Source organism: Trachemys scripta, chromosome 2 (assembly GCF_013100865.1).
Source record: "Trachemys scripta elegans isolate TJP31775 chromosome 2, CAS_Tse_1.0, whole genome shotgun sequence".
In the NCBI taxonomy this organism is placed as follows: Eukaryota; Metazoa; Chordata; order Testudines; family Emydidae; genus Trachemys; species Trachemys scripta.
The window spans coordinates 88662419-88675411 of record NC_048299.1 but is presented as its reverse complement, the minus strand read 5'-3'; positions in this window follow the sequence as shown (position 1 = coordinate 88675411).

Below are 12993 nucleotides of genomic sequence, written 5' to 3'. Positions count from 1 at the left end.
GTGACCATGGCCTGAAACAGTACAAGAACATGAAGCTGCAATGACAAGACTCCAGAGTAGTTCAACCACCAAAAGAGCGTGGGAGAGTCGTCCTTCCACCAATCCCTTCCTGTCAAGTGGTGGATCAAGTACACAGACAAGAAGAGTTATTGAACCACAGAGATGGGACTTGGCCAGCATCCTGGGTTTCAGCTACCAGCATTCCTGACACCAGTGCAAAAGGATCCAGCAACAATCCAACTGGAGGGCCAGCTCCTCACAATGTAACATGTTGGGTCTACAAACAGAGAAACCAGAACCACAAAAATGCTCTTTTGAGACACTGCATTTCCTAGATGCAATTCAGAGTAAATAGTTCATCATCTCATATCATCTCATTCTTCCTGAAACTTTGCTCTCCCTCCTCATTTCAATAAACAGTGCCATGAGAAAAAAAGGAAGAAAAGCACAACCAGCCTGCTTCTAGCAGATCTGTAGTGGTTGTAGGGATAGATATTAAAGAAGGTACTAACAGTGATTCCCCCAAGTGACAGTGACCCCCACCCCATAATTTGTCCCCCACACTTTAAAATCCAACAGTTTCACCAAGTACAAAAATCTCTTGGGTCTTCTGTTAAAACTTGCAAGCTACTCTCTGTAGAAATCATTGATTGTATCTGTCCTGTGAAAGATACTTTATTACTATGTAAAATTTACAAACAAGTTAATTGACTTTGTTCTTGAAGTAACTGATACAATGTAAACAAACACTATAAGTCGTTAAGTGACTTTCACTTCATTGCAACAGCAACAGCTCCTAGGAACAGACCCCACCCTCTGTGATTAAAGGGCCGGGAGTCTCAAATGAATTAGCACACACCCCGAAAGTGGTGGAGACAGTAAATTAAAATATGGTTAAGATATGGAATGTATGTTGATGAATGCTTGATGTACATGAATGATTAGGGAGTGTCAACCTTGAAAGGGAGTATCCATCGGCCGAAGAATGTGTCAAGTAGACCACCAGACAATCCCCGGAGAGTAAACTGGGATCCACCCCATCACCTGGAAGGATGAGAAACACAAACTTTGGACAGTGTGGAGCCACCAGGAATGTGCCACTTTGGAGAGGAATGTGCCATCTGCTGATTGAGTCAGCAACAGCAGGATGAAACAGCTTCCATAGACTAACATAGGAATTAATTCCTATAAGAATGGACTCTAAAGACTGAGGACTTTGAGTCTCTGGTTCTGCTGCCAACCTCCAGGAGCATCAGGTGCACCTGACACGGACTCGGCTCCATCCTCATAACCAAGATACCTGGCCAGTAACTTGGCATGAGCAACTTCTAGGCTGGTAACTATAACACCTATACAGAACTTGAATGAATGATTGTGTGAATGAATCTATCTATCTATCTATACATATGTGTGTGTGTGTGTGTGTGTGTGTGTGTGTGTGTGTGTGTGTGTATCAGGAATAAGTAGTGATAGGAATAAGTGGTCAAACAACATTGTTTACTTTTATCTTTTGCTTTATTATATTTACAATAAATGTGTCATCTTTGCCTTATCCCTCTTAATAAGATCCTGCTGGTTTTTATTCTATTGGTATAACATGGTGAACCAAGGTTAGCAAGCAAGAAGCACTGTGGATTTAACAGAGGTATTTATTGTAGCTCACTGAACATTTCCAGAAACAACTGCTTGTGGAAGGGAGATGGCTCCCTCTTCTGGGCATTTGATGCCCTGCACAGTCTTTTTGCAAGTAAACTGATCCAAGAGCATATATTCTTGTAGGTGACTCAAGGAATAGGCTATCAGTATTTGGGAAAAAAAATAGATCAAATTAGGTGTCATTAAAGACTTCTAACTTCACTACAGAAGTGTGGTGTGACTATTGTCGCTTTCCCCTAATAATTATAAGGGGGCCATTGGAGGTGTTTTTGGCCTAGACCTAGACTGATAAACAGCCTTCATCCTCAAGAAAATCTAACCTCTCTCAACTATTCAGATAAGAAGCACCCTGAAAAGCACGTGACCCCAGCAGCTTATAGATACAGAAAATCAGTGGCTGAATACTATGAACTGCATGAAAATAGTAAAAGATCTGAATGGATCTAAAAGGCCTTCAGATTAAAGTGGATTCTCATTCTTTGCACACCTATGACAGTGAAGCTAGCATATTACAGCTGTATTTTTCTTTCATATTCTTCACAGAAAGGAGAGGGAGTTAAATTTAACACGTGCAATGCACCACACACAAAGTAGAGAGAGGGAAAAAGAAAGCTCCAAACAGAAAGGTAAGACATTGCATCTCCATTACAGATGTAGTCAAATAACTTCTTTCAGCAGCTTTACAAAAACAAGGCTCCTTTCCAGATACAGGAAAAGGACATTGTGGTGGGACATCTGTTTCAAGTCAGTATTCATTGCAAATATAAAGGATATGTCTTCCTGGGTGCTATATGCATGTGAAATATTATATTCTTTTATAATATGATCCACCCATTATTCCCTTGTCTAATGGACACTGAATGCATTCTCTCCCCAGCCCGTCCAGGAATTAAAGGAGGACAAAGCTGGTTCCATTCCAAAAAGATACAGAGCCTCAGGGCACGTCTTCACGACCCGCTGGATCGGCAGGTAGCGCTGCTGATCCAGCGGGTCACCTACCTGGATCGGCAGGTAGCGCTCGATCTATCGGGGATCGATTTATCGCATCTAGTGTAGACGCAATAAAATCGATCCCCGATCACTCTGCCGTCGACTCTGGAACTCCACCGCAGCGAGAGGCAGAAGCGGAGTCGACGGGGGAGTGGCAGCGGTCACCTTGCCGCTGTCCTCACAGCCAGGTAAGTCGATCTAAAATACGCAAAGTTGTGTATCTTAGGTCGATCTCCCCACCCCCCGTAGTGTAGACCTAGCCTAATTCTCCCCCTTACACTGATGTCACGATCAGCAGTAACTCCACATAAGTCAGTAGAGTATCTCTCTATGAATAGGGTATACGTGAAAGAGAGCTTTAATGGGAGCAGAGTTAGACAAATGTTGAACACTTTTGAAAGTCTACCTTTTAGTCTCAGAACATGAAGTATTTGTAAACCTCATAGGAAGTGAAGATTCTGAAGCTGAAGCAACTTTGGGATTAATACTTCATATAAATATTTTGAAGTGATTAGGAGTTCTTATAACTAATGGCTGAAAGTTCCCATAAAACCACCTAATGTTTGAAACAATTACCTCTATAAAATAAAGTTTTAAGTTCTGAAACAAGTTCAGTTGCATAATTGTTAGCCAGGTGCAGATGCTCTGATAAAATAAATTGTTGCCAATGCACAGCACCATCATTCACTATTATACTGGAGAAGAAAATGTATTTGTTTCCTGTTTTGTTATTGTTGGAAATGCCTTCTGTCATGTGCAGAGAGTGTCGAAGCATGCCAGCCCTGTAGCCAAGTCCTGCAAATCCACCAGGGCTTCTATGATTTCTGGCCGTGATTTTTAAGACCTTTTCTGAAGAACAGTTTGGTTAGCTCAGGACACACATTCAGTTGCCCACCCCACACAGGAAGGATTGTAGCACAGTCACCCCATGGCACTGAGTCTACAATACGCAGTGTCCCTGTAGGTTTGATTGTGAAGACATTTATTTACATGCCATTGCTATGCTTCTGACTTGATTTTCACAGGCAGTGTTCCTCAGGAAAACCTGGTACAACTTTTCCTTGAAAATGTCCTGAATTGTGCAGTGTTATGCCTCCCTGCACACCAGCAGGCAGATAGAGAACTGATCAATGGACTGTTCAAAGAACATAATTGGATGAAAGGGATCTCCTCAGCCTACTTCTCACCTATTGTTTACAGCACTATTGTTTACAGCAGGAGTGTGCTGTAATTGTAAATGTCTCCCAGGTGCTCCAACAATTATAATATATTGTCACTTCCTCACTGGGAAGTGTGTGTTCCTCTCTTTATCCCTGACCATACACATGGGAGAAAACACTGAATTAATTTAATCAGACCTCTGCTAGACGCTGGCATCTGCTGGTGCACAACAGTGTTTTCAGCTCAAGCCTTTCCCATGCTGCCAAAACCTGACATCTGATCTGTACTAGTAGGGGGGAAGCTCCTGGAAACGATACAAGAATGTAGGACTCTGAGTAGTCACTCTGTATTAGGTTGCTAGATCGCTGCATCAAGCAGCAGAGAAAATTACTGGTAATTGAAGATGGCAGATGGATTCAAGAGGGGTTAGTGAGTCTCTAGAGCAGAGAGAATTAGGGGCTGGACAGAGGTGGTTCTGCAGGGTAATGCTAAGGCAGTCCAGCATGCACAAAAAATTTAGGCAGAGGTTTATAACTTGTTTGTCCAACCTGTTCTTAAAAACCTCCAATGCTGGTGATTCCACAACCTCCATTGGAAGCCTATTCCAATACTTGACTCATGCTGGAGGCTTGGTCAAACTATGGCCATGGCCCTTCTCTTCCTTGTCACCCTCCTTCTACCCCAATATGTTCATCCTCTCAGGGAGAAGTATTCCATGTTGCATCGCGCGATGGAGCAATATGCAGAATGAAAGAATATCCTATTGACTCCACATGAACCAAGAAGGGGTCATTGAGAGCCTATGGGTTCAAACATCCCTATCCCACTAGTCCTGAAAGAGGCATAAATCCTGAAGGGATGGTTAAAAAGGGGAAATTCCAGCTCACTGGCTGTCTGTAAAAGGGAGATAACCTCCCATGCTAGCTCCTTGAGAAGAGGCTTGGCTGGGGCCTGGATCTATTCAAAAACTGCTAGATGCCAGATCCTCTGCGGGTAGGTAGGGCTAGCACCAGGGTTACCACCTGGCTAGTATTTGACTAGATTTTTTATTTTAACCTGCCAGGGTTTGTTTATGTGGGTTTAAAGATTTGCATTATTGTCAGAATACAATGGGATATCTAGGGTGACCAGATGTCCCAATTTTATAGGGACAGTCCCAATTTTTGGGTCTTTTTCTTATATAGGCTCCTATTACACCTCCACCCCCATCCCGATTTTTCACATTTGCTGTCTGATCACCCTAGGGATATCTGATGTTAAAAGTTTGTGTCCAGCTAAAGATGCTGCAGTGTTCCCACTTCCTCAGTTTTAGCGATAACAGATCAAAACTGTTGAAAATTCAGAAGCTGTCTGCCCACCAACAAGCAAGCACACTGCGCATGTGTGAGAGAGGGGGTTTGAGTCACACGAGAGTGAGGAGATGTGAGAGGCATAGTAAATAATGGAAGATCAGGGGATGGCGTAGGTGATCCTACTACACCCATGAAAATAAAAAGCTCACATCAGAAACTGCATATTCAATGACAAGGGCCTAAACAAAACAGACTACAAAGACTGGCTCATCAAATACCCATTGCACAATTTGTCAGAGCATCTTTACGGTAACATATGATGGAATTGATGCTGTTCGGAAACATTCAATTGGAAAAAAAACACCAAACAATGGTTCAGAGTACAAAACAGAACACATGCATAGCAACAGTTTTCTCACAGGGAAACAGAGCTAAAGACGATGCTGTGGCTGCAAGGGAATTGGCCTACATCTTTCATGGAGCGAAGCACAACTACAGTTTTTTGTCAGTGGACTGTGGCACCAAATTAGCTACATGTTGATTCTGCTGTGGCAAATAAAATGAAGCAGGGAAGAACAAAAATCATCAGACTAGTTGAGAATGTGCTCAATCTGCTTTTCTGTGGAAACAGCAGTCAAAAAGCTAAAAGAAAGCGGTTCTCCCTTCGCAATTGCTACTGATGCTTCAAATAAAGGAAGCCGGAAGTTTTTTCCGTTGGCAGCTCATTTTTTTGACATCGAAAGAGAAAAACAACGTCCTTTTGGATTTTTAGAAAAGAACCAGATGAGACATGGGAGTTGATTTCAGGAGGTACAATTAATGCCATAAACGAGTTTGGGTTGGACCTGAGAAATGTCAGTGCTTATGGTGCCGATAATGCATCTGTGAATTATGGTAAGAATTGTTCTGTGCTTGCTAAACTGGAAGCTGTTCAACCACTGATGATCTAAGCTAACTGCAACTATCATGTTTTACACAATGCAGGAAAAACTGCATGAAAGCCCTCTGCTTTGATGTAAAACATGATAGTTTTGAAGATTTTCAATGAGTTTTCATGCAGTGCAAAAAAAGCAGAACATCTCAAATCCTGCTTTGAATTTGTGGAGCACGAGTATCAGACAGTGCTTTTGCATGTGCCCACTCCCTGGTTAAGCCTCTTTACCACAGTCAAAAGGCTTCTGTAGAACTGGTAAGCTATCAAGGTGGATTTCTTGGAGCTTGGGGAATCAGACTGTGACGGGCTGATTTGGAGATTCATTGGAAATCAGGAGCATGAGTTAAGTGACAAATTGACACTTCCCAAGTGCTACATTTATTTTGTGTATTCTGTCATGTCCATCTTTTAGAAGTCATTCTCCATTCTTTAAAAGGATTCTACGAATGCCACAAAACTTTTCAATCTGATGTCAGATGTCAGAAGCCAGTTGATTGACAAAGCAAAGGATGAGTTTTTCGGTTACCAGATGACCCAGAGCTTTGCCAGACTTGCCAAGAGAATCCCAGGAAAAGTTTTGAAATGAAGCAAAGACTATGTACAATCGAGCAGTAGCTTATCTGGAGAGATGGTTTTCTTTTGAAGTCACTTTCATTGAAGTCACTTTCATACCTAAACATCAAGAAATTGCCAGCATTTGATGACTTAATGAAGCTGCAAGACCTTTTGAAATTGAGTGCTGCTATTGTCATGCACGGTGATGATTTGTACAGGGAATTCTATCTCTTATGCACCACTGCCCTACAGTCTTGCCAGACCTACTGATAAGTGGCATGCATTTTTCAGGACAGTGGAAGCCCCAAATGTCTTGAAAATTGTCAAGCATATGTTTTCTGTGCCTGGAGTAATGCATTCATGGAGCGAGTTTTCAGTTTGATGGAAAACCTTAGGACTGACGAGAGGAATCATCTAGGTATTGATGTGGTCAAAAGTGAGCTTTGTATTAGATGCAACCTCAGCTATCTGGAATTCTACAATGTTTCCCGGTAAAAATAAGAAATGGCAAAATCAAACAGCAAATACAAATTCAAGAAATAATCTTAGTGGATTTTCTTTATGTATAAAGTTTCAAAATGTTCACATTCAAGTATATAGTTAAAATATAGAATCAATGCAGTTTGGGAAAAAATAATCTCAGTGAAGGCAGACACAAATAAAACAGCTTGGAGAAACACGACCAACATAAGAAAATTATGTTATCAATCTTATCTATGTGTGTTATCTCTCTAAACACTATAAGTGGCTGTTGAAGAAGGGGTTGCCTTGTGGTTGGGGGTTGGGGTTGCGGCAGGCTTGCGCTGTGTGGAGAGGGATACCAGGTTTTTTTAATTTCCAAGGTGGTAACCCCAGCTGGCATGGGACTTTTAATTTGCTTTGTTTCCTGTGGTTAACATGTTTTCCATTTGGACAAGGAGATTTGAGTTTGCGGCCCTCTCTGAGCCCTGCTTAAGGTTGGAGTACAACCACAGTAACCAGTGGCCGCCTGCAATACATCTGTGTTGATTTGACCCTACCAGAGTCCTCATAGTAATTTGTCATGAGACTTGAAGCAACATGGTTACACGGAGGTGTTAAAAAACTGGATCATGGGCCAGATTCATCCTGCTTGATGCATTATTGTGACCTAACCCTATGTGACCTAGCCCAAAAAAATCCTGTGTAGTTTTGTCTGTATAACATTATTGGTGGAGAATGCAAAGGGGGAGCAAGCATAGAATCCACAGTTATAAAAACTGGTGTGCACACCGCCAGCTTTAGTAAGCCTGGCACTATAGGAAAAAGATTGTAAACTTTCAGTTAATTAACCACAAACTCTGAAGGAAATAGGAGTTTAGGTTTGAATCTTATTTGAATAGTAAAATACTCTGCATTGAGAATTTTTATGATTAAAAGGTGCATACACTTTCAGCCATAACAAGGCTGAGCTTAAGAGGAGAACTTAGTGTTTCTCGCTCTGATCCTGGGAAGGATTTTTATAGTTGGTGTATGAACCCTCGGTGGTAGTAGGCCAAGTGATACAGAGGGAGGCTTAGTGTCTCTCCCTCTGGCCCAGAGAGGGTTAAGTTGCTCCTTCAGGAGTTAAAAAGGGAAACTGCTCTTTCAGAAGTTGTAAACAGCTCTTTTAGGAATTAGGGGTTATAGTGATTAATATTTATCAATTTGGTTTTGTGTGGTGGTTGGTTGTTGCTAAGAACCCACACCTTTTAAACAAATCTTGCAAAAATCCGGACACAGCCCTTGGTCTGATCAAGTGTGAGCTGATGTCCATACAATTTCAGACCTAAAAAAACAAATTGGCTAGGTACTTATTGATATGTAAACCCCTAACTTTAATAAAAAAGGAAGCAGCCGCAGTTTGGCTTCTATGGAAAACCTGTAACAAGGTATTCCTTCAATTGGCTAAATGTAAAAATGAAAAACTGCACCAAGATTTACAAGCCTCTGCTGCAAAAGCAGAGAAATGAAAATGTATATCCATTAGTATCCAAATCCAGTTAGATGTCCTTCAGGATGGGTACAGAGAGTTAAAACAGCACTCTCAAATCTTACAGCAGCAGTAACATCAGGAGAAGGAACATTTGAGACCCCAGAAGGGGTAGACTTTTGGGACCCCTCTGGAGATTGGGAAGGCGGATATTTGGGTACATTCCTCCTCTGAGGTCCAGAATGCCATTGCAACAATAACAACAGTGCCTGCTTCTGCCTCAGACCTCCAGGCCATGGCAAAGTGGCTGGGGATTTTAAAATGGAAAAAATGTAAACTCACAAAGAAATGTACCACTTAATTAGCATTTGTGCAGCCCCAAGTACCAAACACACTGTGGCAGAGACCGAGCGGGGTCTGCCATGGTGGGAGCATTGTGCTAATTTGTTTCCAAGCTTCTATCTTTCAGGCTCTGAACCTGAACATCAGGAGAGCTGGTACCAGCTGAAGAGTTATAAAATACCATGATTATAGTGTCATGACAAAGCCTGTGTCCAGTGTTCTGTGTTGCATGTTCTGTGTCTGTCTCTAGTGGTGTCCTGTGCTAGCATTGGGTCCAGAGAAAGAGGGGATATTACACTAGACAGGGCAAATGTCTTTTCTTCTCTCTACTTCCCCCATGTCCATCCAACTTATCAATCACCACTTGTGTCCAAAATAATTTGATCCCCAGTGCATCAGGTTTATTTTTTGTTAGTTTCTCTAATAGTCATTTTGTTGTTAATTTTTGTTATTGATACATTTGTATTGTTAGTTACATTTGCTTGTATTGTTAATTCCACATTTTCCTCTATGCACTCTGGTTCTACTTCCCCAAGCCCTGAAGGGTAGTTCTTGGGCCCCCATAACCTGTAAGACCTTGGCCCATGATTGCAGGGCCCCATCTTTTAGATCCCCAGAGACCTCTTGAAAACAACTGTTAGGAATAGGGAATTCTGCAACATTTTAGCAACTAAATGTTAGTTTAAGTCCAAATCAGCTTAACCTTGCATGACAACTGTGGTACTCCTACAAAATCTTATTTGTTGTGTGTGCTTAAGAAGGTCCTGACCTCAGTGACTTTTATTGTTTGATGGCTATTGCGGCATCAAACTTGGGCCTCATTTTATTTGTCAGTGTACCCAATTATTGTAATGGTAATGGTTTTATTGTATTCCCAATTATTATAACTATAATTGTTTGCATTTGTGTTTAGGTTATATCTGGTGTTTAGTCAATTGTAATGGTTTTAGTTATATTCACCTGGTTATGATTGTTTGGTTTGTTTGCAACAGATCACCTGTGCCCTACAATGACAACAACTACTGTAATAATCATAGATAAAGGGGCAGAGTGTTGGAGGAGCAGCCCACCTGGTCAGCAGTTCTAAATATAATTTTTCATCCCATCATTGTCCTATTAGTAATTCTAACTGTTATGTTGGTTCTGCCTTAAAACAATTACATAAAGTGTGATCCATTCAATACCCCTGGATTGAATGGTCAAAAGGGGGACAATGTAGAACTGATTAATGAAATTGTTTTTAATTGTTCACTTTATTAATGTAACTTCATAAGTAAAGTTTTATGAATGAAACAACATTCATTCATAAAACCGGTTACCCCAATAACTGGCTAATTGACAATTAAGATACTTGTTAAGAGCCATAGCTGTTCAGTCAGCTGCCTTTGTAAGTGTCACTATCAATCCAATTCCTGCTTAAATCCCTGAGACTTGCACTGTTTCAGTATTGTAACTTCTGTTCACCATCCACTACACTTGTCTATATTGTAACTTCTGTTCACTGTTTGCCATATTGTAACTCAAACCTCATTTTAAAACGCTTACTTCATTTTGTAAGAGCTTGCTGCAACCTTCATTTTTGCAAACCCTGCTGTAAGCTTATTAGTTTAGTTTAGATGTGTGAATGAGGTATGTATGGATGATGGAATCAACCTCCAGCCCCAGCCTGGCCTGATGAAACAGAGTTCAAACACCAACGGCTGAAGATGCAGACAAGAGCCCTAATGAAGTAAGAAGAGTCCACCCTAAAAAGAAAAGGTACAATAGCCAGGTTCCAGGCTGAAAGTCATGTCTGCAATTGATGGGTGATCAGTCACCAAACCCAGAGGCAGCGTGACACAGCAAGACCTATAGACTCTGGTTTCAAACTAAAGCCTACAAAAAGGATGGTTGAGATGGAAAACTTTGGAGAAGGGTAACATTCTGCTGCCAACATGGAAGGGCATTGGTGCATGCCCAACAGAGACCCAGCCCTTCCTTGTGCCCAGCTTTCCTGGCCAGTTAGCCGCCACAAGCTACGAACCCAAGCTGCAAAATCAAGCCACGAACTCAAGCTATGTTCAGGACTGGTAACTATGTAGAGATATTAAAGAAGGTACTAACAGTGATTCCCCCAAGTGACAGTGACCCCCACCCCATAATTTGTCCCCCACACTTTAAAATCCAACAGTTTCACCAAGTACAAAAATCTCTTGGGTCTTCTGTTAAAACTTGTAAGCTACTGTCTGTAGAAACCATTGATTATATCTATCCTGTAAAAGATACTTTATTACTATGTAAAACTTACAAAAAAGTTAATTGACTTTGTTCTTGAAGTAACTGATACAATGTAAACAAACACTATAAGCCGTTAAGTGACTTTCACTTCATTCAACGGCTCCTAGGACCGACCCCCACCCTCTGTGATTAAAGGGCCGGGAGTCTCAAATGAATTAGCACACACCCCGAAAGTGGTGGAGACAGTAAATTAAAATATGGTTAAGATATGGAATGTATGCTGATAAATGCTTATCATAGAATATCAGGGTTGGAAGGGACCTCAGGAGGTCATCTAGTCCAACCCCCTGCTCAAAGCAGGACAAATTCCCAACTAAATCATCCCAGCCAGGGCTTTGTCAAGCCGGGCCTTAAAAACCTCCAAGGAAGGAGACTCCACCACCTCCCTAGGTAACGCATTCCAGTGCTTCACCACCCTCCTACTGAAATAGTGTTTCCTAATATCCAACCTAGACTTCCCCCACTGCAACTTGAGACCATTGCTCCTTGTTCTGTCATCTGCCACCACTGAGAACAGCCGAGCTCCATCCCCTTTGGAACCCCCCTTCAGGTAGTTGAAGGCTGCTATCAAATCCCCCCTCATTCTTCTCTTCTGGAGACTAAACAATCCCAGTTCCCTCAGCCTCTCCTCATAAGTCATGTGCTCCAGACCCCTAATCATTTTTGTTGCCCTCCGCTGGACACTTTCCAATTTTTCCACATCCTTCTTGTAGTGTGGGGCCCAAAACTGGACACAATACTCCAGATGAGGCCTCACCAATGTCGAATAAAGGGGAACGATCACGTTCCTCGATCTACTGGCAATGCCCCTACTTATACAGACCAAAATGCCATTAGCCTTCTTGGCAACAAGAGCACACTGTTGACTCATATCCAGCTTCTCGTCCACTGTGACCCCTAAGTTTTTTTCTGCAGAACTGCTACCTAGCCATTCGGTCCCTAATCTGTAGCAGTGCATGGGATTCTTCCATCCTAAGTGCAGGACTCTGCACTTGTCCTTGTTGAACCTCATCAGGTTTTTTTTCGGCCCAATCCTCTAATTTGTCTAGGTCCCTCTGTATCCGATCCCTACCCTCTAGTGTATCTACCACGCCTCCTAGTTTAGTGTCATCTGCAAACTTGCTGAGAGTGCAGTCCACACCATCTTCCAGATCATTAATAAAGATATTAAACAAAACCGGCTCCAAGACCGACCCTTGGGGCACTCCGCTTGAAACCGGTTGCCAACTAGACATGGAGCCATTGATCACTACCCGTTGAGCCCAACAATCTAGCCAGCTTTCTATCCATGATATACATGAATGGTTAGGGAGGTGCCAGGCTAGAAAGGGAATATCCATCGGCCGAAGAATGTGTCAAGTGGATGACCAGACAACCCCCAGAGGTTAAACTGGGATCCTCCCCATCACCTGGAAGGATGAGAAACACAAACTTTGGACAGTTTGGAGCCACCAGGAATGTGCCCAGGAATGTGCCATCTGCTGATTGAGTCAGCAACAGCAGGATGAAAGAACTCCCATAGACTAAGATAGGAATTAAATCCTATAAGAATGGACTCTCAAGACTGATGACTTTGAGTCTCTGGTTCTGCTGCCAACCTCCAGGAGCATCAGGTGCATCTGACACAGACTCGGCTCCATCCGCATGACCAAGATACCTGGCCAGTAACTTGGCATGAGCAACTTCGAGGCTGGTAACTATAACACCTATACAGAACTTGAATGAATGATTGTGTGAATGAATCTAATCTAATCTAATCTCTCTGTGTGTGTGTGTGTGTGTGTATCAGGAATAAGTAGTGATAGGAATAAGTAGTCAAACAACATTGTTTACTTTTATCTTTTGCTTTATCATTA